We start from the raw sequence: 15,247 nt of genomic DNA on the forward strand, positions 1-15,247 counted from the left end.
AAGTTTTACCACATAGATGCAATGGCTAGAACTCTACAGGTGAGCTAAGTTTTACCACACAGACACAATGGCTAGAACTCCACAGGTGAGCTAAGTTTTACCACACAGACGCAATGGCTAGAACTCCACAGGTGAGCTAAGTTTTACCACACAGACACAATGGCTAGAACTCCACAGGTGAGCTAAGTTTTACCACACAGACACAATGGCTAGAACTTCACAGGTGAGCTAAGTTTTACCACTCAGACACAATAGCTGAAACTCCACAGGTGAGCTAAGTTTTACCACACAGACACAATACCACATTTCCTAGAGGGGAAGGACACAAATTGAAGCAAGGCTCCAAATGAGGAGATACAACTGTTGGCAAGCAGGTGTCTGGTTATTCTGGACCATAGGGAACACTGTAAGGTCTAGGTCTTGGTATCATATTGCTAAGTGTTAGGTGGTATCAGCAGCAATGTTTTTAGTAGAGAGCTTCATGGAATGGTTTGGTTTGTTTGGCTGCATCATTCTTCACTGAATAACATCTAAGTCTGAAATCCCAATAAAATGTTTAATACCATTTCATACATCTTTCTGATTAATAACTATAGTGGATTTTGTTGTTAGTGACTAAGAAGCTCGACTAAGAGTACTACATTAAGGCATTCTTATGAGAATGCAAAAGAACCACTGAATTCAGATTTAACCAAATATTTGAAAAGAATAAAAAGAGGTGTTATTTTTATAAAATTAGTTCAATGTAACATCTCTAATGTGAAATTGAGAGATAATTAGAGTTCTTATTCCCATGACTGTAGAAAATTTGCTGCTATATATATATGCAAAGTTGATGAAGTCATAATGTTTTTGTGGTTTTTCTTGTAAAGTCTATTTTTCCGCTTTAATATTTCCAAACCTTTCTTTCTAGGTCTGTTTTCCTCAAATAAAGAACAGCAGGTTCCTGCCAAAAGTTAATAAGGATACTTATTTAGTGTTAGGAAAGTTTTTTAATTTGTAAACACAAATATTTTTAAATTAGGATTTGTAAATTTAACACAGTGTTAAATATATTTTGCCCTTCTGGGTATGTTTTGCTCTAAGCCTGTTGGTTTTTCAAGTTCAAGACTTGAAGCATTATGTGTAAAACATGGCTTGTGTCTTGGAAGAAATTTTAAAGCAGAGACTCTTGTATTTATGTTCGACAAGAGAGCCAGCCAAAGGTCATCTAACAACAGTCTACTGCCAGTTAAAAACCATCATTCTTGTTAAAAAACATAATTCTACTCTCTGTCTCCATGAGATCAATGTTTTTTGTTTTTTGTTCTTTTTTTTAATTTTTAGCTCTCACATGAGTAAGACATGCTAAATTTGTCTTTCTGTGCTTGGTCTATTTCACATTGTATGACTGTATCAAAACATCACAACTATTATGTACCTAAAATAATTAAAAATTTAAAAAATGTAAACCCTCACATTACTTTCTATTACCAAAAGCTGGACAGTTGTTCTATTTCTTCCAAGTTGAAACCCTATCTTATTATTGTTTGAATTTCTCAGGCTGTAAATCTTCTTTAAATTCTAGTCACTTTGCTAGGGCACTGTAATCTGTTGAAAAAAGCCAAAGATGATCTCCCTGTCTACTCTGAGCAATGCTTGTTATCTTATCATAATTTAGTTCATCTGTCATGGAGACTGCTATATATTTATCACAAACTGTTTATTTTTTGTACACAAACTGTTTCTCTCTTGTGGTTAACAGAATTAGGGCCCCCAAAGATGTCTAAGATATTCACATGCTAATTCCTAGAACCCATGAATATGCTACCTTATATAGACAAATGAAATTTGCAGAAGTGATTAAGTTAAGAGTCTTGAGATGGGAATATTATTTTAGATTTTCTGGGTGGGTTGAATATAATCATAAGGGTCCTTATAAGAGGAAAGCTGTAGGGTCAGAGTAAGAGAAGGAGATATGATAATAGAAGCAGAGGTCACATAGAGAGAGAGATTGAAGGTGCTACACTGTTGGCTTTGAAGATTAAGAAAGAGGCCATGAGCCAATGAACCCATGCAGCTTCTTAAAGCTGGAAAAGGAAAATAAATGGAGTCTCTGTGAGAGCCTCCAAAAGAATGCAGTCCTGCCAACACCTTTATTTTAAAATTTTTGACTGCCAGAACTCAAAGATAATAGAGTTGTGCTGTTTTAATATACTAAATTTATGGCAATATGTTATAGCAACAGTAGTATACTAATACATTCCTCCTGGGTACATAGTTGGACTACATTTCCCAACTTTCTTTGCAGCTGGATGTGACCATGTGGATGAGTTCTAGCCAATGGGATGTGGCAGAATTGAAATGCACCACTTCCTGGCCAGGCCACTAAAATCTTTTCTCATGATCCTGCATGGTCTTTCTCCTTTTACCAGATGTATAAAAATGATGTAGCAAAGGACTCTAAGACTCTATGAGACGCTAGAGTCAGAATTTGAAAGGATCTCACTGCCTTGAATCTCCACAAGGAAAGTAACCCACCAAAGAATCATACTGAACTGATATATAAGCAAAAAATGAAGTTCTAATGTATTAAACCACTGAGATTTTAAGTATATTTGTTATGCAGTAGTTATACAATCCTGGCTAATGTATCATTCAATTAATAAATATTTATTAAGCACCTACACTATATTAAGCACTAATAAAATGGTGAAAAAGAGATAGACATCATTTCTACCCTCATAAAGTTTTTTAATGTTCTTAGACAACTTTCTTCCTACTTACTGAAAAACCTCTTGACAGCTCTTATTAACACTAAATAATGTTAAAGCCTGTCACCTATGTGGTGATGGTAGTGTATAAATAAAATGTAAAGTGATGTTAATAATACATTAGTGACTCACCTGTAGAAATAAAAATAACTCCATTTATTAATCAGAATATGCTAATTTTATGAAAAAATGATTTGAACATCTCAGTGTTTTAACACAATAAAAGATTTTTCTTTCTTCTAACTCCTGAAATGTCCTGTGTGATTAGGATCTTTTGGGTAATTCAGGTGAAGGTTGACTTAGAGAAGCATTTACTTTCATTTTATACCTCCAAGATTCACTGGGGTCGTCCCATGAAAAGATGGAGTGAAGAAAGTGTAAGGAAGGTATACAAGTATGCTTAATCGACCAGGACCCAAGGTGGCACATGGCAATTCCACTCACAAACCACTAGCCAGAGGTAGGCACATGACCTCCTCGAAATTGAAGAGAGGTAGGAAATGGAGTTCCTGGATGAATCATAATTTCCCATCAATTATTATGTAAGGGGAGAATATACTGTGGATGGACTCTGAAAGCAGCTTCTGCCAAGATTTATAAGGATTCTGTAAGGATTTATAAGGATTTTATCATTTAGTCTCAAAGAAACTCTCTTAGTTATTTTTTCCCTAATTTACATATGAGGAAAATAAGTCTCAGAAAGATTGACTAGTAAGGTTGTGCCGACACCATAGGGGCAAGCCAGGATTCAAGGAAGTTTTCAGATGTATATCGTGAGAACGTGTACCATACAACATAGCAAAGCCAAAAATCAAATAAACTGACAAAAAAAAAAAAAAACTGAAGCAGAAAAGGGATTTAGCATCTAACTTCTTATTGCAAAAATAGATTTCTCTTTACCTTCAGAAATGGATATTTCCGGAGACATAGAGAATAGGAATGGCCAAAACAAGACTGCCTCAATGCTTCATTTGCAATGATAAAGGAATGCTTCTTCCTTCCCCTCCATTACCCCTTTCCCATGGAACTTGCTCCTTCCTAACAACAAGATGTTATTGGGGAAGTTCTGTCTCTAATTTACCTTCCAGCACAACCTTCACATTGTCTACATTCTCCCTGGGAATTTAAAGCATGAGAAAGTTTTAATACAAGAAGATAAAAATCTATCCAGATACAAGCACTTCCTCAGCAGTTTGCTTCTGCTTCTCCTCCCTCACAGGAAGGTTGGAAAGTCACATGGCTTCCTACAGGTTTTTCCCCTAGCTACCTCCCTGGAGAAGAAGCTAAAAGAATCCCAAGTTTTATTTCTGGATGGTTCACCAAGTGTGGAGCTTGACTCTTACCTTTTGGACAAAGAAAACTAGATGTAGTTCTGTACAGACAAAACATGTTGGCATAAATGCTATTGTTAGCAAGCCTGAAGATGATGATGAAGGAAGATGATAATTATAATGGAAGCCACAGGAAATAATTCTCATTAGTATTACAAGAACATGATATCAAAACAGCTGCACTGATTTTACAGAGCACAGCTACGAGAGCATTCAGATCAGTGTCAAGGCAAAAGTAGCGATGAGTCCAATTCTGAGATTGGGTAAGATTAGGGGTTGGGCAGTGGGAGCTCTGCAGTGTTCAGTGTCCAGCTGCAGAGCAGGGGGAGACTTTTCCCTTCCCAGGATCACCCTCTCAGGGAAGCCTTCAGTAGCTCTTACAAACTGGCAGAACTAATTTTAGCTGGTATCAAATTGCACTGAGGCTCTTGTGTTCCTGTATCCCTAGCCCCACTGTTACTCAGGGCCAGGGTAGTGAGTGGCAATTTTGTATCTGAACCCAGTGTATACTGTGGCCCCTGGTATATAGTGGCAATAGTATTTCCTATTTTCCCTTCATTAACAGCTGTCTATATTAACTAGTCTGTATGGTCAGTGTGGTGACAAAGGGAGAAAACAAAGACTAATTTAAAAGCTGATAAAGAAAGGACAGGGGCAGGATATAAAGCAAGGGGGTCTGTTTTGTTTAGAAAATTACATTAATGTGCCCAAGGCACATTCCTGCAGGTAGCCATGAAGCCTGAGTGGCAGGTTCTGGTGGAGTAGCATCTCTCTCACATCCTTCTCTTTGGAGTCAAGGTAGAGCCCTGATACTTGAGCTTTTATGAGACACAAGATGTCAGTATGGCTGAGAGAACATACAGGTAAAAGTGGCTTCCCCAGGATCACTTCCAGGGCACAGAAGTGACCTTTGGGGTACATGGCTGGAGGTAGTGCTCTCTACTTTCATCAGAGAGAAACATGCTAAGCTTAGAAATGTGGCCATGCAAAAAGCAGAGCCCTAAAGATTAAGCATCATTAGCACTGCACCTAATAGCTTTGGAACCATGTTTACACTAAACTCAGTTTCCTCATATGGAAAATAGGGTGCACATTGTCACCACTTCCATTCAACATAGTGGTAGAAGTCCTGGCCAAAATAATCAGGAAAGAGAAAGTAATAAAGAGCATCCAAATTGGAAAAGAGGTGGTCAAAGTATCCCTGTTTGTTGATGATATGATCCTGTATCCAGAAAACCCTACAGACTCCACCGAAAGACTCCTGGAATTGATAAATAAATTCAGTAAAGTCTTCAGTTACAAAATCAATGTACACCAACCAATAGCATTTTTATATAGTAATAATAGTCAAGATGAGAACCATCAAGGACTCAATATCATTCACAATAGCAACAAATAAAATACCTAGGGATATAATTAACCAAGTTGGTGAAAGATCTCTGCAAAGAGAACTACTTACTGATGAAAGAAATTGCAGATGACACAAACAAATCAAAATACATTCCATGTTCATGGATTGGTAGAATCAACATAATTACAATGTCCATACAGCTCAAAGTGATTTACAGATTCAGTGAAATCCCCATCAAAATACTAACATTATGTTTCACAGATCTAGTAAAAATAATCCTAAGTTTCATTTAGAACCAAAAAAGAACTCAAATAATCAAAGAAATCTTAAGCAAAAAGAACAAATCTGGAGGCATCACCTTACCTGCCTTCAAATTATACTACAAGTCTATAGTATCTAAAACAACATGGTACTGTTATAAAAGTAGAGATGTAGATCAATGAAACAGAATAGAGAACCCAGAAATAAAAGCATCTACCTACAACTAACTGATCTTTGACAAAGCAGACACTAACCTACACTAGGAGATGAAAGCTCTATTCAGTAAATGGTGCTGGGAAAATTGAATAGCAGAAGAATGAAACATGACCCCCATCTCTCCCCGTATACAAAAATTAATTCAAGATAGATAAAAGACTTAAATGTAAGGCATGAAACCATGACAATTCTAGAAGAAAATGTAGAAAAAACTCTTCTAGACATCAGCCCAGGCAAAAAATTTATGACTAAGACACCAAAGTCAAATATAGCAATAACAAAATAAATAAACAAGACTTAAGAAGCCTCTGCATGGCAAAAAAAATATTCAACAACAGAATGAATAGACAACTTATAGATTGGGAGAAAATATTTGCATCCAACAAAGGATTAATTATCGAGAATCTACCAAGAACAAACAAATCAGCAAGAAATAAATAAACAAAACCATGAAAAAGTGGGCCAAAGACATAGAAAGAAGTTTTTCATTAAAAGATAGACACAAATGGCCAACAAACAGATGAGAAAATGCTCAACATCACTAATTATCAGGTAAATGCAAATTAAAACCACAGTGAGTTACCATCTTACCCCTATCAAAATGGCCATTATCAAAAAGTCCAAAAACAATAGATGCTGGTGTGGTTGCAGAGAGAAAGGAATGCTTATGCACTGTTGATGGGATTGCAAATTAATACCAACTCTGTGGAAAACAGTATGGAAATTCCTCAAAGAAATAAATGTAGACCTACCACTTGATCCAGAAATCCTACTACTGGGTATCTCCCCAAAGGAAACTAAATCATTTTATCAAAAAACATCTGCACTTGAATTTTATTGCAGCATCATTCACAATTGCAAAGATGGAGATTCAACCTAAATGCCCATCAATTCATGAGTGGACAAAGAAAATATGGTGTATATATACATACCATGGTGTACTACTCAGTCATAAAAAGGAACGAAATAATGTCTTTTATACCAATTTGGGATGGAACTGGAGATCATTATTCTACATGAAGTATCTCAGGAATGGAAAACAAGACATCATACGTTCTCGCTAATATGTGGGAGCTAAATGAAGGGCACACAGGCAAAAAGTGACATAAAGGGCATGAGAAACCAAGAAGAGGGGAGGGTGGGAGAGGGGATGAGGAATAAAAACTTACCTATTGGGCAGAATGAACACTACTCTGGTGACAGGCACACCAAAGCTCTGACTTAAGCATTATACAAAATATCCATATAACAAAAACACTTGCACCCCCTTAATATTTGAAAAGAAAAGAAAAAATAAGACACCCACTAATAAGCAATGAGAGGTAGACACACCAGTGTCTTCTCATGGAGGATGTGGAAAGTGAGTCATGGATTCAGGTCACGGGGCAGCAGTTCTACCATCTTACCCAGCTTCCCAAGGGTCAGCCTAGGGCCCAGCTCCACTTAGCATCACAAGCCCTCCATGGCACTGCAGCTACCACAGGGCTCTGCCCAGTAACCATGGATCCCGTAGCCACAACAAACCCCAGGTAACACTCCAACATTCTGCCTGGAACTCATCTAGTAGTGGGTACCATGGATTGGTCTGTTATATTGTTTGTGGTGGGGGGAGATTTGCAGATAAAATACGCTTGTCTCCAAAAAATAAATAAATAAATAAATAAACAAAAAATATATAGCATGAGCCATATATATAATTTAAGATTTTCTAGTAGCCACAATAAAACAGTAAAAACAAACAAGTGAGATTAATTTTGATAATATATTTTACTTAATCCAATATATCAAGACTATGATCATTCAACATATAATCAAGATGCAAATTATTAATGAAATATTTTACATTCCATTTTAATGGGGAGTCTTCAAAATTTGGTGTATATTTTACACTTACAGCACATCTCAAATTGTACTGGCTGTGTCAAAAGTATTCATTAGCCACACCTGGCTAATGGCCACTGCATTGGATAGCATAGCTTTAGACTCTTAACTTGGGCCTCCACCCGACACATCCGAATGATAATCCATCTTTATAGATGCTCTCTGCTTGTTGCCTTCACATTCTCTTACCTTCTACTTTCACCTGTCTTTTGTCCCCTGCACCAATGCCTCAGCCTTCTTCTACCCATTTTCCGTTTCTTCTAGCTAGCCACTTGTCCCTTCCTCGTGCTCCTACCAGTGGGTCTCCCGGTAAGAACACACTCAGGATAAAATGCTAAGGCCTTAGCTAATCACACAGGGTCTATCATATATTAGCTCCAGGATATCCCCACAGTTATAGCTCCATCTACTCTGACACAGTCTTCCCTCTAACTTTAAGGAATATTTGAAATTCTTTTAACAAATACTTATTGATCAAAACAAAATCCCTGACCTCAGTGGGCTCTATCTCATCAAGACACATACACGCATGCAGTTCCCTCTCTTTGATGTCACTGCCCTTCTCCATGACAGGGCTCTATCTCCCTTTCCTTCCAAGCTCAACTTCTGCAACAATTCCCTCTGGCAGAGTTCATCCTCCCATTCCATTGATCAGGATACTTGACTCTGTTTTCCTATAGCTCTCTCTTAATAGAACCATTAAGATGTTCATTGCACCGTTCTGTGCTTGCTGATTTTCTCGTCTATCTCCAACACTTTACTGTATGTATGCATTGAGAGCGAAGACGATATCTTATTTAAATTCCTGCCATAACACTTGGCATAGGTGCTGGAACATTATAGGGCATCAGCAAATGCGTTGTGAGTCCACGAGTGGGATCAGACCAGAAACAGCCACATCTAGTTCTATTTAGTTTGTGTTTTGTCAACAAAACCCAATGTTCATATTTTAAAGGGTGAAATAAGTCATTTCCACCCACTGTTTAGCAAAAAGGACATTTCCCATCCCCATTTGAGAAGGTCACTGAAAAACTGTAGGAGAGCTTTCAAAAATGCTTTTTTAAAACCATACTCCACACAAAAGGCATCCCAAAAGAAGATAAATAAACATTTACATAAGGAAATCTGACAACGGTATATTTATGTGGGAGTATTCAGGGTTCCCAAGGATTCCAGCCAAGAAAAATATTAGCCTGTGTTCTTGTCTCAATGTTGTTATTTTAATAAAAGTTTCACTTTTAAATCAATTTTGTAGCATGTTGCATGAACAGGAGAGTGAGCAGATGTTCTCTTTTGGCCAACTGATTTATACAAAGTCTGATTTATTAAGACAATCATATGGGGTGTTCTCTACTTTATGAAAAGATTTACCTACCATGTCTCCCCATTTAGCACTCACTGCATGTTTAATGTGATTTGCTTTATTAAACATATATAAGCATGAGAATTTTTCAGAATTAATAACATTTAGCATTATTTTGATACCTAAAAAACACTTTCCAAAAATGTTTTCCCAACTATTGTCTCATTTTATTTTCGCATGATTTTTTGAATTTGGTCACCTAAATTATGATGATAATAACAATAACAATAATAATAAAAATTAACAGTAACTAATAATAATGGTGATGGTGGTGGCTAACGTTTACTGACCATTTACCATATGCCAGACACTGTTCTAATGTTTTCTACATTATGAACTCTTTAATACCTCCAATGATTCCATGAGGTAGATTACTGTTGACATCCACTTAATAAGTGAGATATTGAGCCCTGCTCTTCTGAATTTCTTTCCATTTCTCATATGAGCTATACTGGGTTGAATAGTGTTCCCAAAAAATGATATGTCTGAGTCTTAACCTCAAGAATCTGTGAATGTGACTTTATTTCAAAATAGGATCTTTGCAGCTCTAATTATGTTAAGGATCTCAGGATGAGATCATTGTAGATTTAAGGTGTGCCCTACACCTATCAACTAGTGTCCTTATGGCAGAAAAGAGATTTGAGAGACAGAGGCGTGGGGAAGAAGCCCACGTGAAAATGGATGCAGAGCTTTGAGTTATGCTGCCACAAGCCACAGAATGCTAGGAGCCACCAGAAGCCAAAAGTTGCAGAGAAGATTTCTTCCCAAGAGCATCTGGAGAGAATATGGCCCTGCTGAAACCCTGATTTTGAATGTCTGGCCCCTAGAACTCTGAGAGGATGAATTTCTGTTGTTCTAAGCCACCCATTTGTGATCATTTGTGATGGCATTCCAAGGAAAGCATGATCTATTTTGCTGTAGATTTTTATATGTGCTCTTCCCTCAAACCCTCTGTCTAGAATGCAGGAAGGAAAAAACAAAGTTCCTGTATCAGTCAGCTCTTACCACAACAATTCTGTATAACAAACAATTGCAAAATATCAGTGACATCTAAAGACAAGTTTGTATTTCTCACACGTCTGCAGGTTAGCTAGGGCTGTTTTGTTGATCTCAGGCGGGTTCATTCATGCATCTTCAGGCTGGCTGTGGTCAGCTGATAGAAGTCTGATCCACTGGGCAGGTCTGCTTCAAGCTGTGAGTCCAGTGGGTGTGGTTCTTCATGGTGGATGGGGCTCAGGTCATCTTCATGTGTCACTCATCTTCCTTAGACCATCACACCAGCTGGAGTGAATTCTTCCCATGGGGATGGCAGAGAAGTAAGAAAGGGCAAGCGAGCCAAATGTTACCCCCTCTAGGGCTAAGCCCTAAACTGTCCATTGTGATTCCTGGCCACATTCCATTGCCCAAAGCAAGTCACATAGAATCAAGGGGAAGAAAGACACACTCCACCCATAGGAGTTGGGGTGGGGAAAGGAGTGAATATTTTTGAACGAATAATTTAATCTATGACAGATCCTTTCTCTCTGTCTCACTTCCTGTCCCCTTGCCTGCCATCTACTTCCGTTTCAAGCAGCAAATGCATGTTACCACATGCAGGAGGCCTTCCCATCAATCCACATCTGAGTTAGGTATTTCTCCCACCCTACACACTCCCCTTCATATTATTATCACACTGGATATAATTTTTGTTTAACTATTTTCCTCCCAGATAAACTAAACTTTCAGAGGGTATGACCCATGTATCTCTGTTTCACAGACATTTTTTTTCTGTGTTTTCCCATTGTCTTACTCAAAATAGGCTTTTACATATTACTGTTGAATAAAACATACATTCTTAAGCTGTTCACCTACAAGTTTCGTTTCCTCGTATGAGGTGTCAGCAGGTAATGATAGTTTTGGCAATGTTTTCAGCAGTTCTGCCCACAGTGGCTCAGCAAATGGTCTCATCTCTGATAAAACAGTTGACCTGGTAGGTCCACTAATTGACTCCCCTGACTTCAGAAAAGCCTAGAGAGATGAAATTATTTTCCTCGGGTTATCTAATAACAGGAGGAACCAGGTTTTCTGTTTCTAAGTAATACCTTTACTCAGCAGCCTTGCCATATGTTTTCTATTCATCTCTGTTCCTGGTTAGGTCTGGGATCCAGGTCAGATAGTAAAATTCTCTCAACATAATAAATCAAGATTAAATAGTAAAGACCATGTAATAGATCATGCTGGTGACAGTTACTCCTTGAAAGCTAGAGGAAGAGGAATTCTTTTTAAATGGCACTATCCTTTTAGACCACCAACTATATCAGTCAGAGTCCTGATAGGAAGTGGGATTCATCTCTGATAGCTAGAGAAGGCTTTAAAGAGGTGTAGGAAGAATTATAGAAAACCCCTCAGAGACTAGCAGCAGTGGAAAGCCACCGCTTCTTGTATGTAATTTTTCATCCCATACTGACTCTGGGTCCACCACGTGACTTGACTTTACCAACGCAGCTGTAACTACCTTGATGCACTTGAAGCCTTGAAAATGAGTTCGCACGTTTCCTCTCTTCTCTATTGGAAACATGTTATCCCCATGGGAGGAAGCCTAGGCTAGCCTGCTGAAGGATGAGAGACTGTGGAACAGAGCTGAGCCACCCAGGGCATGGCCATCAAAGTTCAGCTAACAACCAACATTTACGGGCACCTCAGTTGAAACAAGAAGTATCCAGCTAAGTCCAATTAGAACCGGTAGAACTGCCCAGCCAATTCATAGACTGTGAGCAGTATAAGTGGTTATGTTTTAAATCACTAAGCTTTGGGGTGGTTTGCTATGCAGCATTATTGCTACGGTGTTAACTGATACATCATGTAATACCTAGGGTTGAAGTGACAAGGAGAGAAATAGCATTACTCATTACCGAACCCACTGAGAGGAGGGATAGTGGAGGGGGTCCATGTGGTGGAAGCCATACTCCAGAGATGCTGTACCAGAGCAAAGTGAACACCAAATGCCTCTTTTCTCTACCATGTCATTTTTGTCAGTGTCTTCCACTGGTCTCAACCAGCTAGAAGCCACTTAGCAAGGGCTTGTAGATATGTCACCTGCAGGGAGCAGCAACCTGAGGGAGAAGAACAGCTCAAAGAAGAGCAGATACTAGACCTTGAGCAAGGCAAATAGGGAACATCAACACAACCTGAGCTCTTGAGTATTTGGGCACTAAATATTTCTTTCATATTTAAATTTCTTGAAATCTCTCTACCAGCAGGCTTTGTTTCCCTAAACAATAACCTAAAACTGCTGCCAGGATGTAAAGGAGTAAAAATTGCATCTAAAAGAAGACTGTGTTTTAGAGCATTATAAAGAAATGGAAACTTACATTGTAGCACAAAATGGAAACCAATTCTGTATAACAGACAATTCTGTATAACAAACAATTGCAAAATATCAGCGACATCTAAAGATAGATATCACTAGATTCAAAGATAGATGTCTCTAGATTCTAATTCTGTTCTGATAAAAAAAAATTACCTGGCTAGGTACAGTGGCTCACATCTGTAATCCTAGGACTTTGTGAGAGGATTGCTTGAGGCCAGGAGTTCAAGACCAGCCTGAGGAAGAGTGAAACCCTGTCTCTACAAAAAAACACAAAAATTAGCTGGGTATGGTGGCACGTGCCTGTAATCCCAGCTACTTGAGAGGCGGAGGAAGGAGGATTACTTGAGCACAGGAGTTTGAGGTTGCAGTGAGTTATGATGATGCCATTGTACTCTAACATGGGCAACAGGGTGAGATCCTGCCTTAAAAAAATATAAAAATTATGTATTCCCACTTTGCACATAATTTGTAAAGATTTTTACTTGCCTCAAGCTTTCCAGTGTGTCTGGCCCTCATCCAATCAGTTGAAGGCTGAATAAAACAAAAAGGCTCATCCTCCCTCAAGACTGAGGAAACTTCTCCAGCCTAGCCACTTTGGACTGGAACAGTGGTCTATTCCTGCCTTCAGACTCAAATTAAAACATCAACTCTTCTTGGATCTTTAGCCTGCTCACTTTTGGTCTGAAACTTACACCATAGGCTCTCCAGGTTCTCAGGCCTTGAGATTCCAACTAAAACTAGACCATCAGCTTTTCTGGGTCTCTAGCTTGCTGATTGCAGATTTGGGGACTTCTCAGCCTTTGTAAACATGTGAATCAATCCTTATAATAAATCTCTCTCTCTGGCCGGGTGCGGTGGCTCACCCCTGTAATCCTAGCACTCTGGGAGGCCAAGGCAGGCAGATTGCTCAAGGTCAGGAGTTCGAAACCAGCCTGAGCAAGAGCGAGACCCTGTCTATACTCTAAATAGAAACAAATTAATTGGCCAACTGGTGTATATAGAAAAAATTAGCCGGGCATGGTGGCACATGCCTGTAGTCCCAGCTACTCAGGAGGCTGAGGCAGAGATTGCTTGAGCCCAGGAGTTTGAGGTTGCTGTGAGCTAGGCTGACGCTGTGGCACTCACTCTAGCCTGGGCAACAAAGCGAGACTCTGTCTCAAAAATAAATAAATAAATCTCTTCCTCTCTTTCTCTCTCACTTCATACACACACACATATACACACACTCTCTCTTTCTTTCTTTCTCTCTCTATATATATGCACACTCTTTCCCTATGTAATACATGCGCACACACATATCACATATATACACACACATATTCTTTCTCTCTATATATATTTACATACACACATACACTCTCTCTATATATGTACACACACATATGCATACACTCTTTCTCTCTATATATATATATGCACACACTCTTTCTATATAGACACACTTTCTCTTTATATATACACACACATACACACACATACTCTCTCTATACATACGCACACGTACTCTCTCTCTCTCTATATATATATATATACTCACACACACATACACACACTCTTTCTGTGTTTATATATATATGCACACACTCTCTGTATATACACACATATACACTCTCTCTCCCCCATGTGTATATGCATGCATGTGTGTATATAGATGTGTATGTATATGTATGTATGTATGTATGTGCATATATATTTACATATATGCATACTCTGTTTCTCTTGGAAACCCTGACTAATACACTCTGACTCTGACTCTCCTACCTCCCTCTTATAAGGACCTTCATGACTACATTGGGCCCACTCAGATATTCCGAGATAATCTCCCCATTTTAGGACATAATCACACCTGCGAAGTCCCTTTGCCATAAAAGATATTCATGGGTTTTAAAAATTAGGACATGAGCATCTTTGGGGGCCATGATTCTGTCTACCACAGGTTCTTATTGGCCCAAAGTGTACCATTTCTTCATCTCAGAACTAAGCTCTGTGGTTAGGGAGATGCAGTGCTCTGATTGGCTATTTCTGAGATATGTGATCATGTCTTTTTCTTGGGTAGGGACGTAAGTAGCCCCAGCCACATCATGTGTACTGAAAGCTGAGGCTGTTTGGTTCGCCATGGGAAATTTACATGGTATTTCCACATTAAGAGGAATTGAATGCTGGGAAGGCAACAATAAAAAGCATCCCCTGCAATCTCCAATCCCAAGATCCCTCAAAGCTCCTAGGACTGTTGTGTCACAACAAGCTCTGGCTTTGGAGACAACCGATCCTCTTTTAAATTGTAGTTTACCATTTCAGAGCTGTTTGACCTTGGGTGAGTCACTAAATTCCTCTCAGCCTTAGTTTCTTTACTTCTAAAATTAGGGATAAAAATATCTATCAAGAATGGCTATTATGTTGACTAAAAAAAATCAAGTATATAAAATATCTAGAAATGAATGGCCCATAGCTGTTATGCTACGTTATAAATGTAAGCTCTCATCTCCTTTTTATTTCTTTTCTATGATAATCTATATCTAAAATCCCACAAAGTGAATTTATAGAATCCACTTCCCAAGGTCTCTGTTGAACTGAGGTCATGATGATTTCCCACCTAACATGTAATCTTTTGGAGATGTGACCATTTGGAGATGCTGACTTTTAATGGATAAATCTGGAAAACCAAAATTAAAATGCAAGAAGCTCATACTTCAAATTTCTTCTACCTGCCAAGATGGAATTAAAGGCAGTGGTTGGCACTGG

At 38.5% G+C, this 15,247-nt stretch overlaps 1 long non-coding RNA gene across 2 annotated transcripts in view; it reads right to left on the reverse strand.

Annotated features, from left to right (window-relative positions):
- LOC105883289 (uncharacterized) overlaps positions 1 to 7,408 on the reverse strand; it is a 60,548-nt gene extending 53,140 nt beyond the window's left edge. For both annotated transcript variants that reach the window (XR_001159744.2, XR_012920605.1), the window contains exon 1: positions 7,319 to 7,408. This is a non-coding gene — a long non-coding RNA (uncharacterized LOC105883289). The remainder of the gene's footprint in view (positions 1 to 7,318) is intronic.
- Between the last annotated feature and the right edge of the window lie 7,839 nt (positions 7,409 to 15,247).

Source organism: Microcebus murinus, chromosome 1 (genome assembly GCF_040939455.1).
Source record: "Microcebus murinus isolate Inina chromosome 1, M.murinus_Inina_mat1.0, whole genome shotgun sequence".
Lineage (NCBI taxonomy): Eukaryota > Metazoa > Chordata > Mammalia > Primates > Cheirogaleidae > Microcebus > Microcebus murinus.